Source organism: Notamacropus eugenii, chromosome 1, assembly GCF_028372415.1.
Source record: "Notamacropus eugenii isolate mMacEug1 chromosome 1, mMacEug1.pri_v2, whole genome shotgun sequence".
Classification (NCBI taxonomy): Eukaryota; Metazoa; Chordata; class Mammalia; order Diprotodontia; family Macropodidae; genus Notamacropus; species Notamacropus eugenii.
In genome coordinates, this window is record NC_092872.1 from 749596922 (window position 1) to 749615214 (window position 18293).

General features: G+C 39.3%; 1 long non-coding RNA gene and 1 pseudogene across 2 annotated transcripts; one reads left to right on the forward strand and one right to left on the reverse strand.

Moving 5' to 3' along the window:
- Positions 1-967: 967 nt before the first annotated feature.
- Positions 968-17956, reverse strand: LOC140524608 (uncharacterized). 2 transcript variants are annotated; one of them, XR_011973785.1, is made up of 3 exons: positions 17829-17956; positions 7689-7735; positions 968-2146 (listed from the first exon to the last, which is right to left on the reverse strand). It is a non-coding gene; the product is annotated as an uncharacterized lncRNA (long non-coding RNA). The 2 variants fall into 2 exon arrangements; XR_011973784.1 differs by lacking the exon at positions 968-2146 and adding an exon at positions 5682-5733.
- On the forward strand, positions 11471-15533 carry LOC140530003 (serine/threonine-protein phosphatase PP1-alpha catalytic subunit pseudogene; annotated as a pseudogene).
- Positions 17957-18293: the final 337 nt, after the last annotated feature.

Consider the following 18293-nt stretch of genomic DNA (forward strand, 5'->3'; position numbering starts at 1 on the left):
CTTTTCAAGGGGGGCTAGTGAATTTTGAGAGTTGGGAGGGGGGAGGGTGAACAAATGCAACTCCCTGAAATCAGGAAAAAAAAAAAGGTCTCCCACTCCTCCTACATATCTATTCAATTGAAAGAGCATGGAAACAGTAACTTATTGGTCAGTATGGCTCTAGGTTTCAGTTAGGACACATGGATTACTTGAGCTATATAATCATGACAAAATTCTTTCAGATCTGCCTGGGATTCTGGTCAGTATAACCTAGGGTAGACCCTTAGTAAAGGGTTGCTAAGCAGCAGGTAGAGTTGGGCTAGCATCCCAGCTTCACAGGGCTAGTTTCACAGAGTTGTCTCACAATGTTCTTAATAGAATATTTTCTCATGAGACATAAATTGGACTAGACCCATAATTAAACAGAAACCAAACTGAGCTAGATCTGTAACTGAGTAACAAGATGTAATTGGCGTTGGTAATTTTTATTTCATTTTATTTATTCCATCTTAACTTTAAGGCAATCCTGCAGAGTAGACATTTTGAAGATTAACATCAAAATTTTAGAGATGGGGAAAGCTTAAAGTCTGAAGTTTGAAGAGGATAAGTGACTGGTGCAGGGTCACACAACCAGAAAGTGTCAGAGGTAGAGTACTCTAATACTGCAGTAAAGCATTTTTGTCCCTATGTCATGCTGCTTTTAAAGTTGATGAAATAAAAATGTCTTAAATACAGAGGAAAGATACAGAGGTGCAGAGTATTGAAGTCACCATCTGATGCTGGGGGAAAAGTTAGTGTTGTGGACAATCAGGGCATTTCCTGGAGGAGGTGGGATCTGAGTCACCCTGAAAGAGGGGCAGAATTTCAACAATATGTGTACATAGACATATATGGGTATATCTACACACACACATTACCAAACACTTAGAAACATTAAGGTGCTGTGATAGAGAGCAAGGCTCCCAGACACATTGCTTAATCTCTCGTTTATTCTTTATTCTGGAATTCTATTAATTGACTCCTCTCTATTCACTAAAAACAGATCTAGTACCAATCAGCATTTTTGGAGAGAGTTTCCTCACCAGAATTTTCTGATATTTTGAAATTTTCAGTTGTGTTTTAAACGTATATCAACCATTAGTATTGCTATACAGTAGAGTAAAGCATAAGCTCCAGGAGGGAAAGTGTACATCAATTTCCTTTCTTGTGTTCCAAGAACTAAGAAAGGGCCTTGATTCCTACCAGTCGCTTAATCAATGTTTGCTGAACTGAGTGGAATAGAATACATAATAAAACTTTTGTAGCCCGAGGTCTATGCTCAATTTAACTTTTTAAGTCTTAAAGGAGATATAAAGCATGGGCAATTGGTTGCTTATTGGTGTCAGTAGGGAATAATTTTCTGGGAAAATAAATCAGGCTTTGTTGAACTGATAGAGGAAGGAAATCTATTCTCTGAAGAAGACTGAGTATCCAGATGTTCCATCTGTGCAATAGCCTGGTGCTGCTTTCCAGACTGGGGGTGAGGGAAGAGGAACAGAAGCCTGCTCTTTGTTCTTTCTCACGCACTTCTTCAAGCATGCATCAATTTTGTGCAGGGGAAATCAGGCTGGGATTGAAGCTAGAGGACAAGGGTTCATCAAATGGCTCTGCCACTCAATGTGAGGTGACCTTAGGCCAATCAATCAGTCTAAATGGACCCTCAACTACAGAATAGTAAATATAGTCTAGCTGATTAAAAAAATCCAAATGAATCTAGATGATTCATTTTTTTAAATTTTAAAATCTGTAATGCTAAACAATGTGCATGTAAATGCATGCACTCTCCTCATCATCATCTTGACTATTAATTGTTGACCTTGTTACTGACCCAGGATTTCTTCTTGAGAAATGGTTTCCAGAAAATCCCAGTTCTTTTTCACTTTTGTAGTTGTCTTTTGCCTTCACCTCCTGATCACAAATCTTAACTTTCAAGGTCTTGTCTTTCCAGAATGTCTCTTCAGCCTTCAGGATGCCAGCATGAGAAGTCATGACTGAACCCTTCACTTACAGCAGTATGGTTCATACCGATAGTGATGCATTCAAAATAAATGTCTAATACTCCACCAAGAATCTGACAGATGCTGGTTTCTCGGCCAAAATACAAAGCTGGTAGGGAGGCAGTAAGTTCCTATGGAAAGAGTTTGGGGAGTTTGTGTATATCCTGTAGGTACTTGTTTCCATATTGTCTCTCTTTTTAGAATATGAACTCCCTGAGGGCAGAGACAAGTTTTTACCTTTCTTTGCATCCCAAGAATTTACTACAGTGTCTGGCACATAGTAGGTACTTAATAAATGCCTCTTGACTTGTTAACTCAGGTACCAGTTATTATCCAAGTGAATATAATCCAAAGGGTTGAGCTCAGTTTGGAAACTTGGTTTCTCTAGAGTGTAGCCACCCAAAATTCTAAGGTGAGTGGGAAGTCAGCAGTAAAAGCAACCTTTCAGGGTGAGGTAGTCATTAAGAGACTGGGAAGAAGGATGCAGGAGTTATCAAGGAGCTGAAGTTCTGTCTGACTTAGCACATCTCAGCAAAGACTCTGTCTTCAGCCTTGTCCTGACCTGATGTAAGATACAGGCCAAGTTTCCCACCATCCTCCCCAACTTACCTGAAACCAAAGCACCATCACCTAATTGTCTCATTGTAACTTAGAAGTGGTTCCTGGAACTATTTGGCTGCTCTGTGTCTGAGCATGGCCTCGAAATGAAATTACTTGTCTTTATTTTATCCCATTGCTATATAGGTTGCATTCACCTTTAAAAGACATGAGGGTTAAGCTGTCAAATTTTCTTCCTGAAGGTATTAATGAAACTGAAGCATCTGGAGCCAATTCTGTGTCCTTTGCAATGAGTCAGTTTTCCTTGACTCTGGTAGAATTTATTTCTACATAATGTCTGAAGTGAAGAGATGTTTAACTCTTTATCTCCTTTATCTATATTAGAATCTATACCTTGTACTGCACAGCTTAGCTTTCCAACTGCTCAGTGACTAAACTGACCCAAACTCCACCAAAGCTTTCATGATAAGTTTTATTTTATCCAAGTTGGGTCACATTATAAACGCAATTCGACTGGGCTCATTTCAAGAAATCTGTATTTCAGATGTTGTGCTAGACATAGAATCCAATACAAAAATAAAAACTCCTTCCCTCAGACAGTTAATATTCTAATAGCTGTGCTGTGGGAGTTTGCTGTGTAATGGGATTCTAGAATCCTAGATTTAGAAGTCAACGGGGCCATGTAGGAGGCCATGTCTATTCCAACCCCAGTTTTGACAGCTAGACTGAAGTTCATAGACTTTCTGTGACTTGCATAAGATCACACAGGTAAAACAGTTGAGACATTATTTTGAGGACCTTCTTTTAGCATTCCCATCAATAAATGGATGCAAATAAAAGGGCAGATAGCAGATGATGCATACACATAATGCCAGAATGGTGATTTAAAATGATCCTAATGGTCTAGATAGGAGGTGGGAAATCTGTGGCCTCCAGACCACACGTGGCCCTCAAGTGCAGCCCTTTAATTGAATCCAAATTTCACAGAACAAATCCCCTTAATGAAAGAATTTGTTCTGTAAAACTTGGACTCAGTCAAAAGGACATACTCAAGGACCCAGAAGCCACATGTGACTTCGAGGCCACAGGCTCTCCACCCTTGGTCTAAATTGATGGGTTGACTCAAAAAGATGAAATGGAGTACTCATTAAAGTAATGTCCTCTAGTTAGAGCACAGAAGTACAGACGGTAGCTAAAATAAATGAACAAAAGAGAAGGGACAGAGGAGATTTCTCTTTTGGTCTGTTGTAAGACACAGGATAAAGTGATAGATAAATCTCAGCAATCATCTAATCCATCTCCATTTTTTAAACAAAGAAGGAAACTGAATCCTGCAGAGTTTAAGTGATTTGTAGAGATTAAGTAATGCCTAGATCACCCAGGCAGTAAGTGGAAGATCAGGGACTTTGAGTTGTGATTTCTGACTCCAAATCCAGCACCTTATGATGAGGAGGAGAAGGATGAGGATGAGGATGATGATGATGATGACAGCTTGGACTTATATAAGATTTTTTGGTTCACAAAACACTTTACAAATATTATCTTATTACCACTCCAACCCTAGAAGGTAAGTTCTATTATCATCCCGTTTTTATACCTGAGGAAACTGAAGCTGAAGGAAGTACTTACTCAGGATCACAAAGCTTTTATTTAAGTGTCTGAGGTGAGATTTGATGTCAAGTCTTCCTGAGCCCAGGTCAAATGTATTCACTAAAGGGTCTAGCTGTCTCCAGGGACAGTATAGTATCCAAAACAAAAAAACCAAAAGTGCTGTTGTACTCTGTGCTGCTCTAGCCACATTTGGCATATCCTATATGGACCCAGGGACATGGGTGGGACAGAGCATTCCCAGAGAGATCAGGATGAAGGAGCCACTGGAAGCCATGTCCCCTGAAGAAGCCCAAAGTTGCTTCGGGTGCTTATTCATCTATAATATGAAGGACTCATTTGTTATGGTCTCATGTCCCCCTTCAAGTCTGAGATTCTCTCATCTTGGGTTTAGCCAAAAGGAAAAGACCTGGGTGAGGCTAATAAGACAACCATTCTGGAACAGGTGAAGGTCTGTCTTACAGAAGAGGAGTCACTGTTATGACTTGAGATGTGGAAAGGACTAGGAATAGGGGAAGATGGTAGAGATTTCAGTCTAGTAAGGAAAGCAATCTAAGAAAAAGATCTATCCAACAGCAATGATCTATCTGCCTGCGGCAAGAGGTGCTTCATGTCTCATATATACCCCTCCTCTTCACTCACACACCCTAGTTCAAACCCTCATCTCTTCTCACCTAGACTATGGCAACAGCCTGGTGTCTGGTCTCCCCACCTCAACTTGCTCTCCATTCCAGTGCATTCTCTATTCAGCTTTCCTAAAGTGTAGTTCAGCCCATGTCTTCTCCCTACTCTATAAACTCCAGCTGTTCCATTTTACTTCCAGGATCAAAAATTAGCTCTTTTGTTTGTCCTTCACATTTTTTATAACATTCCTACCTTACTAGTTGGAAATACTTCACTCCCCTTCACGCACCCTGTGATCTAACTATACTGGTCTTCTCGCTTTCCTTTTTATACAACAATCCATCTCTCCTCTTGTGAACTTTGTGTTTAAGGTTAACCCCACTCCTAGACTATTCTTCTCCTTCATCTCTGTCTCTTACTTCCCCTGGATTACTCTAAATATTAGCTCAATCTCACCTTCTTTAAGAGGGAGGGTTATCCTGATCTTTCTGTCCTTTCTACATTGCATGACCTTCCCTCTATTCTGTATATCCCTTGTAAATACCTAATTATTGGTCATCTTACTGATAAGAATAAGAGTTACTTAAGGTCAGGATTGATTTTGGCTTTTTAATTAAGCAGGTGTTTTCAAGGAATGGACGGATAATGGTTTATCAGGGAATTTTTTAAAGGCATTGCTATATAGAGCAAGGTTCTAGAGCTCAAAGGGACCTCAGAAGCCATTGAATGTCTTATTCCTACAGATGAGGAAATTGAGGCAAAGAAAGATTAAACAATTGGACTAACATCAATCACACAGCTAGCAAATAAATGAAGCAAAGTTTGAACTGAAGTCTTGTCTCTAAGTCTACAGCTCTAATCAACGCACCAAGCTGCTTCTCAAGGACAAGAAGGAACTCATCATTTTATTCCAGATTGAAATTCAATTCTACAGGGAGAAAAAAAAAAAGAAACAGTTCAATATTTTCAGCATGTCTTCAACAAGCCCATATTTTGTCACCCTCTCTTGTCCCTCTTATTTTGTTTTTATGGTGATATCCTTTGGGGGGCTATTTTTAACTAGAGGATGTCTTTTCTCTTATGAGTACATCTGTTCCAGCTGCTGCTTGTTCACTTGAAATCATCCAGCCTCCCTCTGTGACATCATAATCATGGCACTGTCTACCCAACTGCAAAGTCACAGGCAGCAACCTTGCCACTCAAATCTGGAAGGAATACTAGCTCTCCTTTTAGAAGAGACAAATGTTAAGTGTGGATGTGGTAGCGCCTTTTAAGAATACAGATGAAAGACAGATTTGAAAAATGGACCTAAGAATGCATCCATTTTTTCTTTAAGATGGGAAAAGACTTTTCAGAGATATGCTTAGAGAAGGATTATGACATATATATGGAGAATGTAGCAGGAAACATATCCTTAAGAAATTTTTTAAGAAAAATTTAATAGGGAGTGGTAGAAGAACCCACAGACCAAGATTCAATTGAGAAAACACTCCAGGACATTAGGAGCCTGCTGGCAAGCATGACTATCATTGGGGGAGGGGAGCAGGAGGGGAAGAAGATCACCAGAAATGGAAGAAGCATAACATCTGGAAGATTCATATTTTAACTCATTCTAGATGACTTCTGAGAATCAGCATAGCATAGGGATGAAAGAGCTGACCTTGGAGCTAAGAAGACCTGCGTTCAAGTTGTGTCTTGCCTTGCCTCTGATATGTACTGGCTACATGAAATACGAAGTGATTCCTTTAACCTCTCAATATTCCAAAGGTCAAAGTCCCAGAGAACATGGTATCCTACATAAGCAGAGAATTTTCCTCATCAAGAGTGTCCCCTATAGCAGTGAAATAATAGGTTGAGTCCCCCACCCCATGTTCTGCCAATTAAATTCTAAGTTCAGTCACTTGTACCTATTGAGGGAGTTCAAATGCTGTTACTGCTTTATTTTTTTGAATTTCAGCAATCTGATGGAAAGTCCCAGTTGACTTGACCTAGTTATAGCTATTAATCAATGACAAAAACCAAAGAGAGTACAGAAGTCATTTCTCAGAGGCAAGGGGAAATAGAGATATCAGAACACTGTGAGATTGTGACGGGGGGAGACCTCCACTTTAGATAGGATGGGGCATAGTTTGGGCTTGAGGAGAATCTTATCTAAAAGACAGAATACAGGAGAATGATTTTAACCAACTGCGTAATAAGTTCAGCTATTTTTATTTACTGAAGGATTAGGAGCACTGTTAATATCCTTTAAACTTCTGTGCCTTTGTGCACAATTCCAGGTGCTCAGCCCTAGTTAAAACTCAGAACATTATAAACTATTACAAATAGCCTCAAGCCCTGAATTCGTTGTCTGAAAATGCCCCAGTGCTCATGGGACTTTGATTTGTTCTGATTGTCCAAGAGAAGTCTCTATTTGAAGAAATATGAATTGTGTAGGCAGTTGACACTGGGTCTCTCTTTCCCAAAGTACTAACAATTTGAACAACTGTGCAACAGTCAGGAGACAAAAATGATGAAGTTCAATGCAAAGAAGGAAAAAGAAAGGAAAAGAGAAACTATGTGTCCAGGATTTGCCAAGGAATTCCAGGAGAATGTAAGTTCTTTGTATATCCTTTGAATGTAAGTAGGAATTTTCTGCATCCCTTGTCCTAAGGGCACCTTGTCTGGTATATGTTAAAACCTTATCAAAGTGCTTTTTCTAAAGCATGTCTGATCAATCTTCCTCTTACTCAGTGAACTGTGATGGCTCCCTCTTGTCTCTAGGATCAATTATAAGCTCCTCTGTTTTGCATCTAAAGCTCTTCACAGTCTGTTCCCAACATACTGTTCCAATTTGAATATACTTTTTGATCCTGCCTCTACTTTATATTAAATCATACTCACCTTTGTACTAGCCTTCACAGACGACATTCCATGTCATGCCACCAAATCTGAAAGCATAGAATGAAAAGTATTTATTAAGTACTTTCTGTATGCCAGTCATGTGCTAAATTCTACGAAAAGACAAATCCACGAATATGGTCTCTGCTCTCAAAGACCTCACATTGTAATAGGGGGAAGGGAAGACTGGAGAAGGGGTGGTTATATAGTTCTGAAAGGGCTGGGAAGTACAGGGGTGTCCTAATTCTAGTCAAGATAAGGTGATAAGACAGCAACAGCAGCCATTGTGCGATGACCAGATAGACTTAGCTCTTGTCAGCGATGCCATGATCTAGGACAACTCCAAAAGACTCAGAACAGAAAAGACTAACCACATCCAGAGAGAGAAGCATGGAGTCTGAAGGCAGGCTGAAGCAGACTATTTTCTCTTTCTTTCTGGTTTGCTTTTGTCTCTTGTGATTTTTCCCTTTCGTTCTGATTCTTCTTTCATAAAGTGATTAACGTGGAAATCTGCTTAATATAATTATACATGTAGAGCCTATATCAAATTGCATGCTATCTTGGGAAGAGGGAAGGGAAGGAGAGGGAAAATGTTTGGAACTCAAACTCATATCAAAGTGAATGTTAAAAACTAAAAGTAAACAAATTGAATTATTAAAAAAAGATAAAGAAATAGATAAACTAACAGAGCTCTGGGTCTGCGTTCCAGTGGGTGGGTGAGGGGCGAGGAGGACAAAGAGAACGACAGTTCCAGCAAAGAATAAAGATTGATACTCGCTAAACACTGAGAAAAGGCTCTGGGAGCAAGATTGCTGGTGACAAGAGCTAATTTCGGGTTCAAAAGACATCTAGGCTGAGATGCCAAGAGTCTAGTGAGAGCTCAGCTAATAAATCATTTCATCAAAGACACTGTGTCAAGTGAAGAAACATGTGAGGACTCCCCCTCTCCAAGAAAAAAAGGGAATCAGAAATACCAGAGGCAAGAGCAACCTTGACTACACATATCACCTGAATCAGAGGTGGGGAGCCTGCAGCCTAAATGACACATGTGGCCCTCTAGATCCTCAACTGCAGCTCTTTGACTGAATCCAAACTTTGCAGCACAAAGCCCTTTGGTAAAAGCATATGTTCTGCAAAACTTGGGGTCAGCCAAAAGGCCACACCCAAGGACCTGGGAGGCCACATGTGGCCTTGTGAGACTTCAGGTTCCCCACCCCTGGTCTGAATATTAACCACAGTCTCGTTCTATTCTAAGACTGTGTCCAATCTCCATGATAGGGAGGGGACAGGGAAGGATTCTATATCATCTTAGTAAATGGCTTTTTATTTAGTTTTTTTAGATCTACTGGTGTTCTATTATGTCTAACTCTTCCTTTCGGTGGAAAGGTTAGCTGTATGAAAAGTACACAAGTTTGGATAGAAAGCAGAGAATGAGTTCTAAGACAACGAAAGTCACACTACTGAGAAGGGAAAGGGGCCAGGGAGGACTTCCTTTGAATGTGGCTTGATCGTTACTAGGAGGATTTCTTCAGGCAAAAAGAAAGAGAAAGTACGTTCTAGACATGGAGGATAGTTTTGGAAAAAAGCACTGAGGCAGGTTGGGGCAATGAAGGGAAGCAGTCTAATATATTCAAGTGATTTATAGAGGTTAAATCCCCAAGTCTTTATTTGTTTGGTTGTTTTGAATCTCCTGTCAAATTATATTTTGTAGGTAAATAAGTGGGAGGAAAAAACAAAAACATAAACCTTTTTTTTTTTCAATTATCTTTGTTGGGTGAGGGGAGGAATTTTTTAAATTAACATTAATTTTAAAATTTAAATTTTTAACTTCAAGTTTTGGTAAATTTTTATCTAGAATTATTTAAAAGACTTCACAAAGAAACATTGATTTCAGCTGGCCCAGGGAACCACTATGATTTCTTTAAGATAAGGGGTAATTCTGACCCATTCTTGAATTCTCCATATAGAGAATATTCCCTTGTGGATATGGGAGAAATCTTTCTTCCCAACTCTCTTACTGTTTAATTAAATACTGTTTGTTTTGAACTAAGGCATCCTGTTTGTCTTCTAAGACAAAAAATAACAGAGGCTCCTGAGCTATGTTTTTGGGGGCTGCTTATTCACAGTTGGAGTTTAGAGAGGCCCCCGTGTGCATGCCATAGCCTGAATACTTGAGAAGTGTTCCTTAGATGAGCCTATTTTATTCTCACAACCCACTGTTGCAGGTAGGGCGTATATTATTAAGCCCATCTTCTGAATGAGGAAATGGAAGATCATGGAAGGTAATGATTTGCCCAACATCCCAAAGTGATTAATCAAGAACTTATATACATGCCTTCACTTCAAGACCAGAAGTCTTTCCATGCAAACAAAGTAACTTCACTACCCCTGGACAATCTCAGTGGTGCTGGGTCTACTGGGATTGGATAAATCTTTTTGTTTCTTTTTTCTTTTTCTTTTTGCACGTTAGAGATGGTGTGGAGCTCATGACACTGGACAGATCATTAAAATTAAAACTAGGGATTCTTCTCTTGCTTGTCTCGGGGAATCTGGGATTGTTTCTGCTTACTGTTTTGATTTCTCCCCCAAAGCTAGGCATTCCCTCTGGGTTCTGTTAGGAGCTCATTCAACTATCCTCTTTGCCTTGTTGCAGAAGGTCCTCTTTAGGTTTTTCATGTTTAACAATGCAAACCTGAACTTGCTGGGAACAGGGACAATATTTAACAAAGCAGATGCTCCAGGGGCTGCTGGACTTGAACTGAATCCCTTCTTTGAACAACACGCTTGGAAACAATTATTCCCATAGATGGTAAACAAGAACTATATCCTTCTATTTGGCTCAGCAGAGGATATGGAAAAAACAAACAAATGGGGAAAAAAGCCCTAATGGATCAAGCAGTCAGACAAACAAACACAATAACCATGTTCAAGGGAGTGAAACAGGATTCACAGCATGAGGACAATTTCAGGTTTGCTACCATGATCAGAAAAAGGAAATGTCACTTTTGTCCAAATAATCAAGCATCCTCTTTCTTTGATAATTATTTCTGTTTCTAGCTATATCACTATTTTCATTTACCATCTGAATTTCACTATTTTGTTCTCCTTTCCAGGGCCTTCACAACCTAGCCTTCCTTACTGGATCTCCTGCTTTTCTGCTTTTCACCTCCATGCCTTCCAAGCTGCAGCCAACTCAGAAACCTCTTTGAGCTCTGAATCATCGACCTTGGAACTCTCCCACCTAGTGCTTTTGCTTGTCTTTTTCATTACAGTAGGAATGCATTTCTTATATCTCTTTAACTCTTGACTTCATATCTATTCTATAAAATCCAACTCCAATATCACCTCCAGGAAGCCGCCACTATTTTTCAAAACTAATAATAACCTTTCTACTTAGATCACCCATCACACATTGTTTGCAAAGAAACAGAATCAGTCAGTTGATAAATGTGTTGTGTGTTGAAAACTATGCTATATTGTTAAAAGAAAGGCAAAAAGACACAGTTCCTGTCCTCAAGAAACTCAGGAAGCCCTGACTTAGAATATTCAATGAGTCATTTACCAGCTGGGAGACCTTGGGCAAGTCACTTTACTTCTCTCTGATGAGTTTCCTCATTTAATCAGGACGATAGCTCTTTTTTCACAGTCATAAATTTAGCAGAGATGTGAAGCAAATTGCTAATTGAAGTCATCTGGGGAAGATCTTTCTGAACCAGTAACATCAGAGAAGACTTCCTGTGAAGATACCCTTTGCATTGGGCTCTAAAGAATGAGTGAGTGCGTGAATGAATTGGGAAATTCTGGAATTGGAGGTAGGGAAACTTAGGTTTAAATCCAGCTTCTGTCACATACTGGCTATATGAATGACACTGGGAAAAACCATTTAAACTTTATGTCTCAGATTTCTCATTTGTAAAATGATGATGGTAACGATTTCGAAGGCCCATTCCAGTTCTAAATCTCTAAGCTTTTCCCATAACTGATGTCTAAAATTTTCTAAGACAATGATCACTAATTCATGACCCCACAATTAAATACTATCAAAAAATTCTCAGAATTTCCTTCAATTTGTTGCTTTCTGTCTAAAAAACAGTTATATGTGAGAGACAAAGTCTACATAAAAGTATTTTGAGATTTTCCTCCTGATATAAAAACACTTATTTTCAGTCATTCATCATTCTTAAAATAAGTGGGGGGGGGGGTGCGCATATGTGTATCTGTGTGTGTGTGTTTATCTGGTTTCCCTGAGTATACAACTGTTTGGAAAACAGGGATGAAAGTCAAACACGATAACATTTCCTTTCCTTTTTATTCATGAGGCCTCTGGAAACTAATGAGATTTATTCTGAGAATGGCTTTCTAATTGTGCTTTAACTGCATGGTGACATTTCATAATGTCAGAAGGATTTTGCTTTAGGCAGAGTGATTTTGGTCCCTGCAGAAAATTAATTACCACTTTCTGAATAAGCCACATTTTTATTTTATTTTATTTTTTTAATGAGCAAAGCAAAATTCTCAAGGTTAACATATCTTCCAATAGTGGGGAGATCTTGGGGATAAAGGGGCAAAATGCACATGTGAATTAGGTCTACTTTTATGGCCAGTTTTGTCCACATAAATAAACCTGCCATGGGCAAAAGTGGAGGTCACCCACTAACAGGTATTTAAAAAAAAAAAAAACTAGCTTGTCCTCAGAAAGCCCACAAACTTTCAGAACATATTTCTGTGGACCAAATGAGTCACTCATTTGGAGGTAAGCCAGAACCTCATTTCTTTTCATAGGATCATAGATTTAGAAAGAGAAGAGACACCAGGAGCCATCTAACCTCACCCCCACATTTTTTTTGAGGCTTGGAGAGTGTAGAACTCGTCCACCTCAGGTCACAAATTCAAGTCCAGTTCCACTGAACTTAATGTTATTGCCCTTTTCATAGTATATGACTGAGTTTACAATAGGCTCACTTGTCTTTTTTTTTTTTAACCATTAATAATCATATGCCCTAAATTTCCCTGCCCAGTCTCCCCTTCACAGCCATGAAAATTAGACTTGAAGAGTAAGCCCAGTATGGGAGGTAGGCTCAAAGTCAGTACTAGCTGAATGACCTTAGGTAAGTCATTTAACCTCTCAAGACCCCAAGGTCAATTACAGGTAACAGATGAACAACATAGGAAAGAGTTCCACATCAGAATTCTCCCACATTTACAATCATATGTATCAAAAAAAAATTCTAAAATTAAAAAAGTGTTTTTTTTTTTCCCTAAGAAGAAACCAACCTTGTTTTAGGTTCTCATAGCATATCCAGCAAGTTATATAAATTAGTATCAGAAAAACACGTGTCTTCCCGATTATCAACATGGAGATTTCATGGGAAACAGAAATGATATTAAAGATGTACTTATGAAAACTAAGTCATGAAGATTGAGTATTTCATTGGAGTGAAGTATCAGATGTGAATTTTTTTACTTTTTATCCTTAAATTTTACTCCTATTTGCAAACCACATCCCCTCAACAATCTCAGTGCTTGGAATTGCTTTCATTTTTATCTGTTAATTTTGGGGTTATTTTTATTTCATGGTTAACTAATTTCTGAAAGGTCATGTATTATGCAACACACTCTCTAGAGCAATGTTGCTTTTTTCTTTTCTTTTCAAATCCCACACAGACTGGTCATTTGGATCCCAAGAAGGTGCTCCTCAGGGTTACAGGGATAAAACAGAAGGTCTAAAGTTTAGTACTGTTGATAATAAGCCCCCATCAGAGATGCTCTCAATTAATTATAAGCTAGAGTTATTTTTTTAGAAAAAGATGCTTAAAATGTTTAAATGAAGTAGTTTTAGAAATATTTCCCCAAACCAGGGGCACATTCTTTGCTTGAACACAATTTACCAACTGAATATGGATTCAAATTCAGAAATCATCTCTATACAAAGGATAATTATTGGAAGTACTTTTCTTTCTTCATAGAATCCTCATGAAGTTATCCTTAGGCATAGCTCTCTGCTGAACTCAGAGGGTGTGTGCTTGGAGAAGACTGAAACTCTGTTAGATTTATTCTCAGTGATTCTCTCAGGTCTCATTATAGATGCAGCTTTCCAAACTGCTTCTGGGGAGATACTGGGAGATAATGGGAACTCCAGATCTTCTGATCTTTCATACTTCCCAAGGTTACCCTATTGTCAATGGAGAGGAAAAGGGAAAAAAGCATTCATGCACACACACACACAACATCCTCAAGGGCAATTCCTTTTCAAGGGTAATTTACTACACAATTTTACTACTACTTTATAGAATTGTTCTGAAATGCTCAGTTCTGAGTTCACTTGTTGGGGTACACATAGACGCAGACATGTATCTAATCTGTTGAGTCAATTACACTCTTTCCTATGTGACATCATTTATATTTATCCAATAATCAAAGCATGTTATTCCTCTCAAATTGATTAAAGACTTGTTCATACCTTGTTTACATATTTGATTGATTGATTCAATCAATGCACACTTTCTGTGATTACATTAATTTTGGTGGTGAATTGAAGCCCCAGCCCTTCCAATTACATCACACGCCTACTGCTTGAAGAAAGGGAGATGAATAGCAGAGATCTCTCTGCATGGAGGCTGTTTTTACAGGAGGACTTACCTGATATAATTGTATGAAAATTGAACAAATTGTTTAAAAGAATCATGGAACCATAGGATATAGAGGTGCAAGGGACCTTCTCTGACCATCTAGTCTTCCTCCTTATTAAAAGCAAAGAAAACTCAGAGCAAGAGTGGTTAATTGCTTTGTTCAATATCCATCTTCCATATAACTGCCAAATTGATGTTTCAAAAGCACAGGTCTGATCAAGTCTCTCCTCTCCTCAAGAAACTCAAATGGCCAATGCTCCCTTTTACCACTAGAATAAACTACACATTTCTATTTGTCCCTTAAAGTTCTTGTGTGGGCGAGGGAGATGGGGACTCAGAGAATATGTTAGGCTCTGAAGTCAGTGTCCACTGCAGGGTTCCCAGCTTGGCAAGAACATGAAGCTGATTGAGAATAAGACCTGTGGCCTGTATCTTAAATCATAGGAGATCTTCCTGGGCCAGACCATCCTCCTACAGCTTGAGTTGCTGCTCAAGAACTGCAGTGACATCCATGGTCAGTACTATGACCTGCTCAGATTGCTTGAGTAGGAGGTTTTCCCCCTGAAAGCAACTACATCTTCCCAGGGGACCATGTGGACTAGATCAAATAGTCCCTGGGAACGATCTGCTACTGGCCTACAAGGTCAAATATCCACAGAACTCCCTACTTGTCCATGGTACTCATGAGTGTGTCAGCATCAACTGCTTCTATAATAAATACAGGAGACACCACAACATAAAGATATGGAAAACTTTCATAGACTGCTTCAACTACCTGGCCAGTACCATCATCATGCAGAAAATTTTCTGGTGTCATGGAGGACTGTCTCCACACCTGGAGCTCATGGAGCAGATGTGGTATATCATGAGACCCACAGATATGTCAGACAAGAGCTGTTCCATGTCCTGCTGTGCTCAAATCCTGACAAAGATGTACAAGGCCACAAGGAAATGACCTTGATGTCTCCTTTACTTACTTCTAGAGTCATGGTGGAGGTCAAGTCTCTGCACAAGCATGACCTGGACTTCATCTGCCAAGAGCAGAAGGTAGTAGAAGATGACTGAATTATTTTCCAAGCACCAGAGATTGACCCTCTTTTCTATCCCCAACTCCTGTTGCAAGTTTGACAATAGAGACACCATAATGAGGGTAGACAAAATCCTCGTGTGCTCTTTCCAGGCAGGTGAGCCCATGGCTGGAAGTGAGGGGAATTTTTAGAGAAGAGGCTGCCCAAGGTCATCCCTCTGACCAGCCCCTTCCTCTCTGCACATCCTCATCAGCATCTACAGATGTAGACAAGAACAACGGCAAAGATGGGCGGTTCAGTGGCCTGAATCCTGGCAGCCACACCATCACCTCACCCTGCAACTCTGGCTGAGCCAGGAAATTGTTCTCCCTTAACTTCCCCAGAGATGACTGATTGTGCAGAAATTCTGGCTCCTCTTGGGATCTCAGACATCCAGGAGGGTGTCTAAACCTTGGTGTACCTTTTCACCATCTTACTTAGAGTTGTTTTGTCAAGCTGCTTACAAATCACTCCTTCATATTCCCTTTCTATATAGCAGAACTGCTTGTTATCCCATGTACAAAGCATCCCAATGTCCATCTTCATGAGTTTGTATAGCCTGGCTGTCACTTCTAGAATACTGCCACTTCTCCCTTTCACTTTTGAGAACCCCTAACTTCCTTCAAATTGCAGTTCAAGTGTTACCAACTACAGGGAAGTGCTGATCAGGTCGGTCACTAATGCCATGGCCCTGTAAAGATTACTTTGTATCTGCTAAGAACATATTTTGTATTCACTTTTTTCTGTTTATTTTTGCCCTCATTAAAATCTAAATTCTTTGAGAAAAAAGACTTTTCATTTCTGTCTTTACACATTTGGCATCTGTATTATAGTTGGTATGTAATGAATGCTTGCATAAATGAATAAAAAAGGGTATATGGCATTGAATTCTAATTGTCTGAAAAAGGTCTGGGGGTTTCGAAAAGTGGACCACAAGTTCATTATATGTCAATATTATAAAGTGGCATTCAAAATTACTAATGCAATCTGGCCTCCATGCAAAGGGGCATGGGAATAAGAACTAAACCTAAAATTTCATTGGCATAGGAATCTCTCTGGTGAGTAAATGTGTTCCATTAAGGCAAATTAGTACCTTCTCTACAAATTATAATCTTAGAGAGCTACTCAGAGTACCAGGCAGTGAAGGGACTTGATCACAGTTATGTGGGCAGAATATATTCAAGGCAGAACTTGAACCCAGGTCTTTTTGGAGTCTAAGATAGTTCTCTAATAAAAAGTTGATCAATCAAGTGGTGCAGTGTAATATAACTTAAATGGAAAGATATTTCTCATTAATTAATAGGCTCATATGATCTGCTTAAATCACCTATAAGTCTGGGACACGTGGTAGGAGGGGCTGTTGAAGAGGCAGAACAGGAAGAGTGGAGCAGAACTGGGAGGAAAGGAGTGAGTGGGGTCAGGTCAGAAAGGAAAGAACTCAGGCCAACTGACATAGCTAGGCTCAGGCTCCTGACAGTTGATAGTGAGAAGGCCCTGGTTGGGAGAGGGGAGCTTTGAGAATGGTTTTGCCCCCTGCTGTAATCACGTTTATTAAGTTTTTGGTCGCCATGATGGATTTTGCTTTCTGGTTCTGGAATTTGGCTGTCTGGTGTTTAAATAAATGTTTTTCTTCTGACTTCTATATGGAGTCTTTTATACTTGGCGATTGAGAACTACGCTGGCATGTTCATGGTCACCACCAGTGCTGTGAATATAACCTTGGAGGTACATGTAATAGATAAAGCATGGATCTGGAGTTAGGAAGACCTGAGTTCAAATCCAACCTCAAATACTTAATAGCTGTTTTATCTTGGGCACAGAAGTTGAAATTAGGAAGACCAGAGTTTCAAATTTATCTTAGCCCCCAGCTTTGTTACCCTAAACCAGTCACTTAATCTCAACCTGTTTCCTTATCAATAACATAGGGATAATAAAAGCACCTACTTTCCAGAGTACTTGTGAGAGTGAAAATGAGATGATAATGTATGTAAAGTGCTTTTCAAACTTTAAAATGCTGTATAAATATTAACCATTTTATTATCACAAGAAAAGTACATTAGTATCTACAAATGCAATTAAGATCCTAAGAATGTTCCATAATGGCTCTGTGGGGCGTGGGGGTGGGTTATCACATCTGAATAGGAGATTAAAGAAGCATGTCTGAAATAGTCAATATTTGAACTGGGCCTCCAAGCATTGGGAGAATGTTGACAGGCAGGTGTTTGAGACAGAGGCAATGCCCTGAGGCAAGGTGAGTTGGGAAGAAGATGTAGGTCCTGGAATCTGAGCTCATTCAAAGCATGGACAGGGTCTCATCTTCTCACCTATCACAAATGTTATTTTCTCTTTAGTCATAAAGATTTTGCTCTTTTTGCTTCTACATCACTTCTGTCACTTTCTATACCATTCAGTTTTATAATTATATCAAATCATGTTTTTAAATATACCTCCAATCTCAGTTTTCAAGATCCTTGGTTATGCTGGAAATTGCCCTGCCATATTCCTTCTTCTCAGTCCTTAGGGAGTACATCTGTTGTCATCAGTATACAAGAGACTGAATGGTGTGATGCTTAGAGTTTTGGATAGTCAGGGAGAACCAGGTTTGAATTCCTCTTCTGTGTAACAATGGGAAAACCTCATAATCCCTTAGAACCTTGGCAATGATACTAGGATACCTGCCATACAGGCTTGCTAAAAGGATGAAATGAGATGTTACATAAAGTCCCTGAAAGATTTAAAAGAATGATAGAAATACCAATTGTTACTGCTTTGCGTCATGGTCCCAGAATCCCAATCTCCTGGAATGTCATCTTTTCCTCTGCTCCCACTATTTTTCCTTTCTTTTCCAAAATCTTGATTTTCACCTTGAAAAAGGGAACATAACCTCTGGCAAAAAAAGAAAAAAAAAGGTC